The sequence below is a fragment of the Sitophilus oryzae genome, unplaced genomic scaffold (genome assembly GCF_002938485.1).
Source record: "Sitophilus oryzae breed Bouriz unplaced genomic scaffold, Soryzae_2.0 scaffold_1498_pilon_pilon, whole genome shotgun sequence".
NCBI classification, from domain to species: Eukaryota; Metazoa; Arthropoda; class Insecta; order Coleoptera; family Curculionidae; genus Sitophilus; species Sitophilus oryzae.
Genome location: NW_022146167.1, coordinates 1,378,466 through 1,392,661, shown reverse-complemented (window position 1 = coordinate 1,392,661; position 14,196 = coordinate 1,378,466).

The window sequence follows — 14,196 nt, the reverse complement described above, 5'->3', positions numbered from 1 at the left end:
ACTAGTTAAAAATATGTAAATGGTGCCTTCGGCAAGTAGGAGTCATATTAACATCAAAATCAAATTTCTCATGTAAAAAAACTTCCAGGCACCAATTTTCATCCAAATATTTACGTTACTTCACAAATTATTTGGAAAAAATCAAAATAAGAATGAAACTTCTACACCCTGTATCTCCGAAACTAAGCATTTTAGGACATACATTTATACGAACTTTTTTACTTAGTTTTATCTGCAGAATAAGCTGCCGAAATTTCCGGAATACAGTTTGGACCACCCTGTATATTTTCAGTGATTTGAAGAATGAAGAGTTGGAGAATTGTCATTCAACAGTCTAAGATACTCGAGGAAATTTTTCAGAACTTGTGCGCCGAGACGACAACCATTCTTACCATAAACTTTGGTATGACTGATATCGGAGATGGACCGTAAAACAGTCTCAGATACTGGCTTTTTTCAAAGCCCTAAGACTGTATGATGCGTTATAACTCAGGGAAAAGAGGACACAATATATCTACAGGGTTGTTCACCACATACGACACGGAGTATTGTAGCTAAACGATGAGATTTTTACAAATTGTAAGTTTTGGGTTCGATGAAGGACTATTAGAGGTACAATTTAAAAATAATTTTACAAGATACAGAGTGTCCCAAATAAGTAAAAAATATCAAAGTTGTATTTTTTAAATGGAACACCCTGTATATTATTACATTTTTAGTTTCTACGATTAAAATAAAGGTAAATTTGATTAAGGTTTATTATACTTAAACCTTACCGGTTTTGAAATATTTTCAATTTTGTGAAATTGCAGTTAAAATTTTAAGGCTTCATTTCTCCAAGGGTATCAAAGTTTTTAATACTAAATGTTTACTGAAGTTTATTTACTGATCAGTTATTGTGTTGCAATAATAAAAATAATACTACCTTATACAGAGTGTCTAAAAATTTATTTTAAATAATTATTTGCTTCAAACGGCAATAACTTGTTTAATTTAAATGGAACACCCTGTATATTTTACGAGAATCAGATGCACAATTTAATTCTCTATCAACTTATATTATACCATTTTTTACCTATCTCTTTAAGTTTCCGTAGAAAATGCATTTTCTTGTAATTTAGAACTTATTTATCAATATACCCATGGACTATTGACATTTTAGATTATTTTTACAGATGTACCAAATTTTTAAAGAGTACAGATACTAATATTGTCGGTATAATTCATTTATTTCATTAAAAAATTAAAAAAAAACTGTTTAAATATTTGTTAAAGAGGATCAATTAATATGATTCCAGTATTCAAACTACATTAACTGACTCTTTGCGTTGATTAATAATAATTGCTCCAAATACTAAAAAACTGAATATTGTATGGGCATTAGACAGTGTGATAAAAAGTAACACCTTAAAAATGATATTTCATTTTTTAATAAATGCTTATTTATATCAACAGAGACTTTAATTTGATAACTTATTATTATATTGATTTCTGACTCAAATCCACATTTATTTATAATAATTTATTAGCGAACACAATTAAGTATGTAATTAATTAGTATATGGGCGAAAATAATGGTGTTATATTTAATTAATAGTATACTCTTTTATAAAGATTTAAATAGTCTTCTTTTTGCATACAAATGGGCTAGTAATATTATCGTTTTGCTAAAAACGATAATATTACTAGTCTGTACATTTTGTACATTTGTTGCTTTAAAAACAATCTAAAATGTCAATATTCCATAGATATATTGATAAAAATGAGGTCTAAATTATAAGAAAATGCATTTTCTACGAAAACTTGAAGGGATAGGTAAAAAATGGTATAATACAATTTGATAGACAATTTAATTGTGCATCTGATTCTCCTAAAATATACAGGGCATTCTATTTAAATTAAAGAAGTTGTTGCCGTTTGAAGTTAATAATTATTTAAAGTAAATTTTTAGACACTCTCTATAAAGTAGTATTATTTTTATTATTGCAACACAATAACTGATCAATAAATAAACTTCATTAAATATTTAGTATTAAAAACATTGATACCCTTGGAGAAATAAAGCTTTAAAATTTTTACTGCAATTTCACAAAATTGAAAATATTTCAAAAACGTAATGTTTAAGTATAATAAACCTTAATCAAATTTACCTTTATTTTAATCGTAGAAACTAAAAATGTAATAATATACAGGGTGTTTCATTTAAAAAAAACAACTTTGATATTTTTTATTTATTTGGGACACTCTGTATCTTGTAAAAATATTTTTAAATTGTAGCTCTAATAGTCCTTCAACGAACCCCAAACTTACAATTTGTAAAAATCTCATCGTTTAGCTACAATACTCCGTGTCGTATGTCGTGAACAACCCTGTATAATCCACATAAAATCTACAAACCACAATCTACCTCTACCTAAAATATTACAGACACAGAATCAATGTATTAATGCAAATTATTTGACTTGAACTGTATATTATAATAAATTTCCTTATAATCTTGTCACATTACCGCGTTTTTTCTTGCCGTTTTCCCAAAGGAGAAGAAAAATGACAGCTTATTTTCTTTGTTCCTTTTTCCGAAAGGCCTCTCTCGACATCATCAATAACTCCAAATAAATACCTTGACATTTATTTTTTGTCTTCTGAATTTTTCAAACAATTTTATCGAAAACAGACGATACCATTCTGTTTTTTTTTCGCTTTATTGTCAGAGAAGAATGTATTTTTTTTTCGTTTTTAATATCCCTCCAGGAAGAAATATTGTGTAAAGGAGTGATACTTTTAATATTAGTTAGGGAGATTGAACTAAAGAGAAAATATCGATATATAACTTATCGATATTTCGAAGAAATCCCCCATACCTCTACATATAAAAGATATTTTCCCACAATAAATCATTTACAAAAGGTATAAATATTATTTATGAGAAAACATATTCTGTGTGACATAGAAACTGCAACACCCAGTAAATGTAAATATATTTTATTAAGATTTTGAAAAGTATAGTTGAAATAAATGTAAATAATTATCGATAACATTTTCAAACTAATTTATTGAAAGGAAAGCTTTATTCAGAACCTCGCAATAGAAATGTACACAAAAAAATAAAACGTGCCTACTTCTCATAAAATCATTCATTATGACATTAAAAATCAGTATGCAAAGTTGCATAACATTCCGTAAAAGGCTTATGCCTCAAAAATCCGTGCGAAATTATCGTAATCGTTTGAATCCGCTAAACGCGGCCTGACGTCACTGCTTCGATTGGTATTTCCCCGCGAGTAAACGGTGCTGTCTGCACGCTGTGGAATTTCTAACAGAACAAGCTAGAATACGACATATCGCGTTGTGCTCGGATGTAGTTTGTATATTAAATTTGGTTTATTGTGATTAATATTTGGAGTTTATTACTAGTTTAAAAACAAAGCTACTTAGTGAGATGGAGGACGGGTTTACTTGAAAGCGATAACAATCAACACTTGGTTTTTGACAATACAAAATTATTGAGTTTTTGAGCTGTCAGAGGCCCGTATTTAGGAGGAGGGGGCCCTAAATTTTAAATTTTAATTATCATATTAAACTGAAAATTTGCATGCGTATATAAAAGCTAAGACAATGTAAAATTATCGTATTGTTGATCTGATATAGGGCTGTATTAAGGAGCCAAATCTTAAATTTTAATTGTATTGACCTGAAAATTCGCACACGTATACAGGGTGTCGAGTTTAAAATGAGGTACCTACATGGGGAATAATGGGGATCTTGAAGACTGTTAAAATTACAAGATCGGTTAAATAGAAGAAAAGTTGCGTTTTTGTGTATCCAAAAGTAATCTAGGTCTATTTTATTTAATATTCATATACCGTTACGTAAATACAGGGAGAAAAAGAAAAATGTGCATTTTCTAAACACCACCATATTTTTTTATTATTGGAGCTAAGGTCATCAAAATTTTAACATAGGGGTAAGGCAATATGGAAATTTTAAAAATCATGTTCAAAAAAGTCTAGGCTTATTACGTTGCGCATGGCTGAAGTACACTTTTGCTTTTCCTATGGGCGCCATATTGAAATACACGGTTGAAAACATTTTTATTAAGGATTTTTAAAATGCCAAATTTAAATATGGCGCTCATAAGAAAAATAAAAGCTGACCTCGGCCGTGCGCAACATAGAAGGCCTAGGTTTTTGTTGATATCATTTTTAAAATTGCCATGTTGCTTTGCCCATATATTGAAATGTTGATTACCTTAGCTCCAATAATAAAGAAAATATGGTGGTTTTTCGAAAATGTTCATTTTTTCTTTTTCACCTTGTATCTACGTAACGGTATGGATTTAAAATAAAATAGACATAGAATATTTTTGGGCACACAAATACGTAACTTTGCTTCCATTTAACCGACTTTGTATCTTCAATGGTTTCCAAGATCCCCATGTATCTCATTTTAAATTGGACACCCTATAGGACCCATATTAAGTGAAAAATTTACAAATGAAAAAACTGATAAAAAAACCTTTTTAAAAACAAGCTTAAAATTAAATGCACTTAAAAATAGAAAATAAGAATTAAAAGCAAGGGGCGCAAAGTAACGATTTAAACTTCTATGGATTATTTTTTGAAGTATTAATATACCCAGGGACAAAACACCACTTATTTCACTTTAACTTCACTGTAAGCATTCAGAACGTTAAAATTAGTGGTAGACATTTTCAGTTAGCAGAAAAAGTTGTCAAACTTTTAACATATTCACTAATTACACTTCAAAATTTGCGAGAAATGCCATTTTGGACTTTGATTATCTTCCGTCAAGAGAAATTGTAGCATTAGAAGTTATAAAAAAAATGATGGAATGTTTTTTTATAAGAATTTTCTTTTGGAAAAAATATTAAAACAACTAATACTATGCGACGGAGCTGTTCGCCGGTGAGCAATGGGTCGTAAGCTAGTGAAAATTAAATTGTGATACTTACGTCTTCATAATATACTGGGCGCCACTCAGTTTTCCATTTACTTTCGAAAACTTCTAAGTTGAGAACTGAGAAATCAACTCAGAATATAGGTATTACTTATTTTAGGAATTACACAAATGAAACGCTGAGATAAACTAATAACTAAGTATAATTAATAATTAAATGTTAAGTAGAATAAAATAAGACTATGAAAAATTTGATGTTTGAAAATATTTGTTGGTAAATTGTATGTATCAAAATAGATCACTCAAAATGGTAGTTAAATCTGCACGCTTCTGAATATTAATATTTTATTAATTATTCCGCAAAAGTCGATCTTGGTACCAAAATGTAGGGACTCTTTATATTAAAAAAAACCGTACTATGTAGATATCAGAAATATGCATAACATGAATAAAATATTTCAAAGTGACTCTAAAGCAATCAAATATATAACATGCCTGAAGGGCTTAATGCATTCGAATGAACTTAAATTAAATAGATATAAAATGAAATGATCTGGCCTTTTTTTACTACTGGAACTGGATTGTGATAAAAACGCCTCTGCCCAGACAGGATCGAAAACTTGTGTGGATTCAGGAGATTCCTCCGTTATTCCCGGTGTGAAATGTAGGGACAAAACTTGGCCCAAATGTCAGGTACGAAAAACAAAATGGCAACAGAAAATGCTACCATAAAACAAAATGCGTACCATAAAATAAAACCCTGTACAAAAAAAAGGTATTAGGAAACGTTACGTTTAAAATAAAAGTCTTACCTCTGCTCAGAGGGTTTTCCCAAACAAATTGGCAAAATGCCAACAAACTCCGATAGCTCTATCGGTTTGAGCCTTTACCACCAATATAGCGAGGGAAGGTAGGCACGAAGTGTGACTATACACCGTCAGATATAAAGTGCTCAACAAACTTCGACCGGACTGAAATATTTCGCCAGAAATAAACTTGAAGAAAAAAAAAAATAAAAGATAATAGCATTATTTAAAATGCCATCTCGGTGCGAGGACTTAAACTTGATTTATTTAAATAAAATAATTCTGTACATTTATATAAATTATGTGTATTTTAAATAAAATGCTACAAAATTGTGGTTATACTCGTAAATCAAAAGTTGATTGTTTTATAAGCTAAATATTAGGCTTTCTCTATGGATACAACTGACTAACGCAAGCTGTTACTAGGATATTCTATTAATTTTAAGTGTGTGGAAAGGTGTGGTTTTAAACATTGTGAATGATCGTAAACTAAAAACTACAAAGTGTAATTGAAACCACTAATTTATTCCATTAATTGCGAGGTTCTGAATGAAGCTGAACTTGAGGATTTGATATTCTGTAACCCGTTGTCTAAAAAAATATCGATACGTTCTAGATCGATATTTTTACACATCCCTACTACTCGGTCGTGTAGCATTGTTAGGCAAGAAAATTCCGGAGCACAATGCAAAAAACCAAACAACATTTTAGTACACAAAAAGGAAATGATTTTGTCTCTAGCGTTGACAAATTGTCTCTCTTTGGAAAAGGGGTTTTTCTCCCTTTAAAATCCGTCCAATTAAAATCGGGTTTTTCTTTCAACCATCGGAGATTGCTCGCCTCTTTTTAAACAGCTTTTATTTTCTATTCTGTTTAATGCCATTCTCTACTTTGTGTCTTTGCGAGTTTTATCCGATATTAATTACAAAGTTTCTTGTCATTTTGTTTTAAATATTTAAGTTAAGCTTCATCAGGTTTTGAATAATTTGGAAGAAAATATTAATTACATTATATTTTATAATTGAAGAGCTTCGTAGTACAATTAATACCATCAAAAATAAATCCTCTTCTGGGACCGACGGGCTAACTTTAAAAATGTTTTCGAATCTGCCAGAAAGCACTCTGAATCACCTAACAACTTTAATAAATATGTCGTTCCAAAATGGTGTTTTTCCAAAATGTCTTAAGACGGCAATAATCATTCCTCTGCACAAAGGAGGAGACAAAGATGAAGCTTCTAACTATCGCCCTATTGCACTCCTTCCAACGATATCTAAGATCATAGAAAGGTTGGTTAAAAAGAGGCTGGTATCTTTTCTGTTTAAGTACAAAATACTTACTGAATATCAATTTTGGATTTCTAAGCAACAAGTCCACAAAGACATTACTCTTTTATCGCACGAGTTTGATCTCGTTCGCCACAATCAAAACACATAAATCTCGAGTCACAGTCGACATTTGGCCAATATAGTTTCTGCAGATATAGCCACGCTCCATATACATATCGTTAACAAGTATTTTTATTGCAGCAATATGATGACGTAAGCGCGGTCATAACATGGTGCTGTAGTTTGTTCGTAAAACAGTCGTCAATTTTTTTGCTTTGAAATGTTACAACATTATATACTAGATTTTATATAAGTATATTTACCTGGCCATGGAGAATTTTAATTTATTTCTTCTTCCATTTTTTTGGTGTTTGAGTTATAACATTTACATACGTGCAGCAGTGTTTTCCGCGGCATATTTATTTTATAGTGTACACTTATACGCGGTTTTATTAATTCTATATTAGATAGAAAAGCTTTTTATGTTTGTAACTCAATACCAGAACAATGGAGAATAAGATGAGAAACAGCAACATAGATATTAGTAATGAAATAATTTCGGACTTCCATTGTCTTTATTTATTTGGATTATCTGTCGAAATATAGAAAATATTTAGAAAATTGGACAACCTCAAAAATTATTACGCGTAAAAAACTATTTGTTATACGTATAAAAAATATTTGTTACACGTAAAAAACAATTTTATTATTTTTTTATTTTACGCGTATAAAACTATTTGTTAAACGTAAAAAACAACTTTTACGTATAAAAATCTGTTTGATACATGTAAGAAACTATTTGTTACACATGAAAAAATATTTTTTACCCTTAAAAAATATTTCTTACAGGTAAAAAATTATATTTTACATGAAAAAAAAAACTATTTGTAACGCGCAAACATCTCTTTTTTAGGCGTAAAAAATATTTGTTACACGTAAAAAGCTATTTGTTACACGTAAAAACTATTTTTATGCATAAAACACTATTATTTACGCGTAAAACCTATTTTTACTCCTAAAAAACTATTTGCTACACGCAAAAAACTATTTTTACGTATAAAATCTATTTTTTGCGAATAAAAAAACTATTTGTTACACGCAGAAAACTATTTGTAACGCGCAAACACTCCTTTCTTACCAGTAAAAATATTGTTACATGTAAAAAAGCTATTTGTTACAGGTAAAAACTATTTTTACGCATAAAAAACTATTTGCTACACGTAAAAACTATTTTTACATATAAAAAGCTATTTTTTGCGTGTAAAAACTATTTATTATACGTAAAAACTATTCGTTACACACAAAAAGTTATTTTTTACGTGTAAAATACTATTTGCTACACGCAAAAGCTATTTTTACGTATAAAAAATTGTTTTTACCTGTAAAAAACTATTTGTTACACGTAAAAAACTATTCGTTACACACAAAAAGTTATTTTTTGCGCGTAAAAACTATTTTTGAAGCATAAAAATACATTTTTCTTTAAAAAAAACTATTTTTTACATATAAAAAGCTATTTTTTAGGTTTGTTTGAATTCTCGCGTGAAACGAGACTCCTGTATTTTTAAAACCGACTCCAAACAAAGGGACGATGCAGTAATGAAGCATTCTAATACATGTCTATAATAGAATAGGTTTAAAACATCTGTGAAAGGCTTCCTCAAACTTTTCCCAAACTCTTTCAATTAGTGATGAAATTCGCAAACGACCTATGGCTGCGCTCGTCACTTCCTCTCTCCAATTGGTGGAACACAGAAACTGCGAACTAGTTTTAAATTTTTAAATAGGGAAAAGTCTCCTTCCGCGCTGCTTTTCGTGTGATTTTCCTTTCAAAAGGACCAAGCTCGTTAAAAAGGGAATTTTTGAGTGGTTAGGCAAGCAAAGAACGATGCGGGATTGAAGTTGACGTGGTGGTTTTGAATTGTAATTGCATATGTTTTGAATAGAGTAACAAAAATTGAATTATGTATATTATGGTTTATGTTTGAATTTGCCGTGTATTTGTGAGCAGTCCACGTGTTTATCAAAAATATTGATATTTTGATATTTTAACAAATTTTGTGAAAGTGAATAAAATTAAAAACTATTGGTTACACGTAAAAAAATATTTTATTATTTTTTTATTTTATGCGTATAAAACTATTTGTTATACAAATTATTTTTTAAACTTAAGAAACAATTTTTTACTAGTAATATTTTGTACTATTTTTTCAACATATAAACTATTTATTACACGTTAAGAAATTATTTGTTACACGTAAAAAACGGGTTTTTAAAAGTAAAAAACTATTTTCTACCTGTAAAAAATCTATTCCTTAAGTGTAAAAAACAACGAGTAGAAAACTATTTATCACTTTAAAAAAACTATTTTTTACGCATCAAAAACTATTTTTATGGGTAAAAACTATCTATCACGGGTAAAAAACTCTTTATCACTTTTAAAAACTATTTTTTCGTATAAAAAACTACTTTTATGCTTAAAAAACTATTTATTTCGTGTAAAAAACTATTTATCACTTTTGAAAAACTATTTTTACGTGTAATAAACTATATTTTACGGGTAAAAAACTGTCTTTTACGTGTAAAAACTATTTTTTACGTTTAAAAATCTATTTTTACGTGTAAAAATCAACAATTTTTTAGCTGTAAAAATCTATTTACTACGTGTAAAAAACGATTTTTTACTTGGAAAAACTATTTTTAGGTGTAAAAAACTGTTTGTTATATGTAAAAAAATTTATATATAAAAAAGATTTTTTACGCGTAGAAAACTATTTTTGACGCCTAAAAAACTACTAGAAGCAAGAAAAACTATTTTCACACGTAAAACTATTTTTTACACGCAAAAACTATTTGTTACGCGCACAAAAACTATTCTTTACGTGTAAAAAATTATTTATTGCACGTAAAAAACTATTTTTTAACGTGTAATCAACTATTTTTGAAGCGTAAAAAAACATTTTTTTTATTTATTACTTTTTCAACATTTCAAAATATACTTTTTTAAACATGTTATTCAAAACTTTCAATTTAATAGCTGTTAGTAAGAAATTTGACTCAAATATGTATACACAACTTTTTTGCATTTCTTTTCTAATTCCTTCTGAACTTGTTTTTTTTATTGGAATATTGTACTGCTTTGGAATAAGGATTTTTGGACAAGGACAGCCGCACATTAATTCATCCGCCATGTTCAAGATGCCATTAGTTTGACCAACATTCAACAGTGGATTGAGAATGAAATTCATTATTGAAGAGGAACTAAATAATTTTAGGTAAATTATACATTTTTTTAGAATCAAATAACCACCTAATATTATTGTTTTTTGTAAAATAATGTAGATTAAATGATTAATTCTAAATAAAATATTTTAGCGCACTATTTACTTCTCTGTTATGCAACTAAAAATACATCAATAATTTACATTATTTTTATTCATGCAACCATAAATACCCTTACGTGTATATAGAGTTGCCTATTTAAAGTTATAGAAGTGATACCGTATGATTAAAAAAAGGTCGTCCAGTTGGCTTGGAAATTGAACATCGATGACATTCTCCATATAATTTTACATAATATAAAATGACAACGATATTCATTTCATAGCCCTCGTTGACGCCATTTTTTTTCGATCATATGGAATTTTTAATCGAGCTTGTAAGTGAATAATCAATTAATTATTTCTTTATATTTTTCTTACAGGACCAAGGCTTTCCAGAAGGGTATCCATAAGATGCATTTACCTCAACATAGACATCAACGTGTCCATCAGCACATTGGATTTCAATATACTTTTTATATTAGTATTGTTAATAAAAAATAATTAATAGTTAATAAACAGTAATTAAAAAAATAAATGTTTTATTGAAATATAATATATTAGGAATACTGTCTAATCATGAACTAATAGAAAGTAATTTAATTATCACAAAAATAATGTATTTTGATACGAAAAAACCTAACAAGTCGTTCAGGAATAGACAGTATTTTTAATGAAAATAATACCTACCTTGACCTCCTGGCTGTTATGCACTCCTGTTACAAATCCATGATATTTCAAATCTTAGAAAAATGGCATGAAAAATGTTAAGTATATACCTCCTCGCTCTTATGTACTCCTGATACAAATCCAAGAAAATTTAGCTGTTAACAAAAATTGAACGAACATTTTTAATAATTTTCCAAAATTACCGATTTCTATCAGGGACACATAAGCGTGAAGAGATATTATTTACCTAGTGATTCTTATGTACTCCTGATACAAGTCCCAGAAAATTTATTTTTGACAAAGCTTTGCACAAAATTTTTAAACCAGGTCAAAAACCGCCGATTTTTATCAGGAATGCATAAAGCTGACGAGGTAAACGGTAAATTTAGTACCACATATAAATATAGCATCGATCAACGATATTTCTGCTACCTCTAGCACTTTGAACTCGTTTCCAAACTTCAACCCTTAATATCTCGCAAACTATAAGGGGGAGAGAGGAACGGAAGTCGGCATTCGATAGGCATTTCAACCCTCTATAAGGGTGCAAAACGAGGGCGCGATCGGAAACAAAAAAAATTTTTGGCGAAAAATGAGGTAAGGGGTTAACCTTCCTTCATTTTTGCCCAAAATTTTTTTTTGTCTCCGATCGTCCCCTAAATTTGCACCCTTATAGAGAATTTAATTCCCTATCGATTGCCGTCTTCCGTTCCTCGATATCTCTTATAGTTTGGAAGTTATGGCCGTTTTTCCAAAAAAATCTAACTGTTCTAACTCGTTGGTCGGGTACTCTAAAATTTGCTAGGCGGAAATTATTTTTGGCAGCTTTTGTTCAAAATGAGAAATCTTTAATTATTTTCAGGAACATATGAGTGCGAGGAGGTATATTTCGGTACCAGGAAGTAAGCAGTTGCATTCACCATTTATTTGAAAATATTTCATTTAAATATCTGACCATTTACCAAGTCAAGTATGTTCAGACAAACTTTTTTCAGTATCTGATACTGTTGGATTTTGATCAGGATTATATAATATATAAAATACTGTCTATTCCAGAACAAGTTGCTGAGTTGCTTAGTATTAGAATTAGAATATATTTGTGATAATTAAATGTCATTTTCTATCTGTTCACGAATAGACAGTAGATTATAATATACAGTATGATCGAAAAAAAACGGCGTCAGCGATGGCTATGAAATGAAGATCGCTGTCATTTTATATGAAAGTTTATATGGGAAATATGATCGATCGTCATTTCCTAGCCAACTGGACAGCGTTTTTTCCGATCATACGGTATTTTAGTCAAATAAAAAACGAATTTATTATGAAATATTATTTATTGATATATTATATTTTATTAACAATAATAATATTAAAAGTATATTCAATCCAAAGCATTGATGGACATGCTGATGTCTATGTTGAGGTAAATAAATCTTCTGGGTACCCTTCTGCAAAGTCTTGGTTCTGTAAGAAAAAGATAAATAATTAATTAATTGTTCACTAACAAGTTTGATTAAAAACTATTACTTTTACAATATGATCGAAAAAAACGGCGTCAGCAATGGCTAATAAATGAAGGTTGCTGTCATTTTATATGTCAAATGATATAGGGAATGTCATCGATCATCATTGTTAAGCCAAGCTGGACGTCGTTTTTTTTCAATCATACGATATAACTTTCAATAACAAGTAAAAATCTATTTATTACACGTTAAAAACTATTTGTTACTCGTAAAAAACTATTTTTTACGTGTAAAGAACTATTTTTACGTGTAAAAAACTATTTTTTACACGTAAAGAACTATTTTAAGCGCAAAAAACGATTTTTAAGTGTAAAAAACTATTTTATACACGTAAAAAACTATTTATTTTTATCAAAAAAACATTTTTAGTCTAAAAAACTATTTATAACACTTAAAAAAAATATTTTTACATGGAAAAAAACATTTTCTACATGTAAAAAACTATTTATTACAATAAACCATTTTACGTAAAACTGATTCTGACGACACAAAACCATTTCATGCAAAACATTTATTAAGTGTAAAAACAAACAAAAAAAAAAAAAAACTATTTTTACGTGTAAAAACCACGAGCCAGTTAAGCGTAAAAAACTACGCATGCGAAAAACCATTGACGTGCTAGCAAAAACATTTTTAAATTTATTACTTTTTAAAAAAAAAAAAAAAAAAAAAAAAAAAAAAATTATTTCTTTTATTAATATCGAGAAAAAAACGGCGTCAGCATGGCTAATAAATTAAGATTACAAGCCATTTTATATGTAAAATTATATGGGAACGCCATCGATCATCAATTCTGCCAGCTGGTCATCGTTTTTCATAATAATGATATAATCCAAACAATCCAGTAAACTGATAGGTTTACATGCAGCCATAAGATATATATAAGAATCGCAAATACAATGGACCCTTTTTTGCTAAACCTTTGACGGACAGAAGGACAGACTGACCGACGGACAGACAGACACCAAAAAAAAAATAAAAAAAAAAAAAAAAAAAAAAAAAAAATTATTAAAAAACTAAATTCAAAATTTAAGGAAAACCTATATACAAATCATGCGCATGCCTGTTCGAAAACAATGTAAATTCATGTATTTATATTGGGCAAACCAAAACAACGAGCGCCGTCAAATATTATATTTGAAATTAATCATTTATATCTATATATTATAAGCAAAAATACAATAATTATTAGCGGTTTATTAAACATATTCACGTTCATATCTTTACAAAACACCTATTTAGTTTCCTATTCAATGTTGAATTTCATTCTCAATCCACTGTTGAATTTTGAATTTAATCCACCTAATGGTATGTTGAAGAGGGTGAAGAACTAGCGCAGCCGTCCCAAATGCACGTTGGCAATGATTCAAAGACAACGGTAATTCGCACTGGCATTTCAGGCTAATCCATCGATTTGTTGAAACTGGAACGTACCAAATGAAATGCTACTCCATAACCCTTATGTCTGACATTCTCAGAAAAAACAATGGGATCACTGGTAAAAATAGTTTCTTACGCGTAAAACATTCAATGAATGTACTGATTCTACAAACAAAAATAGTTTTACCCAAAAACATATTTCTAATTCGTAAAAATAGTTTTAAAGTGTAACAATAGCTTTGATTAAGAG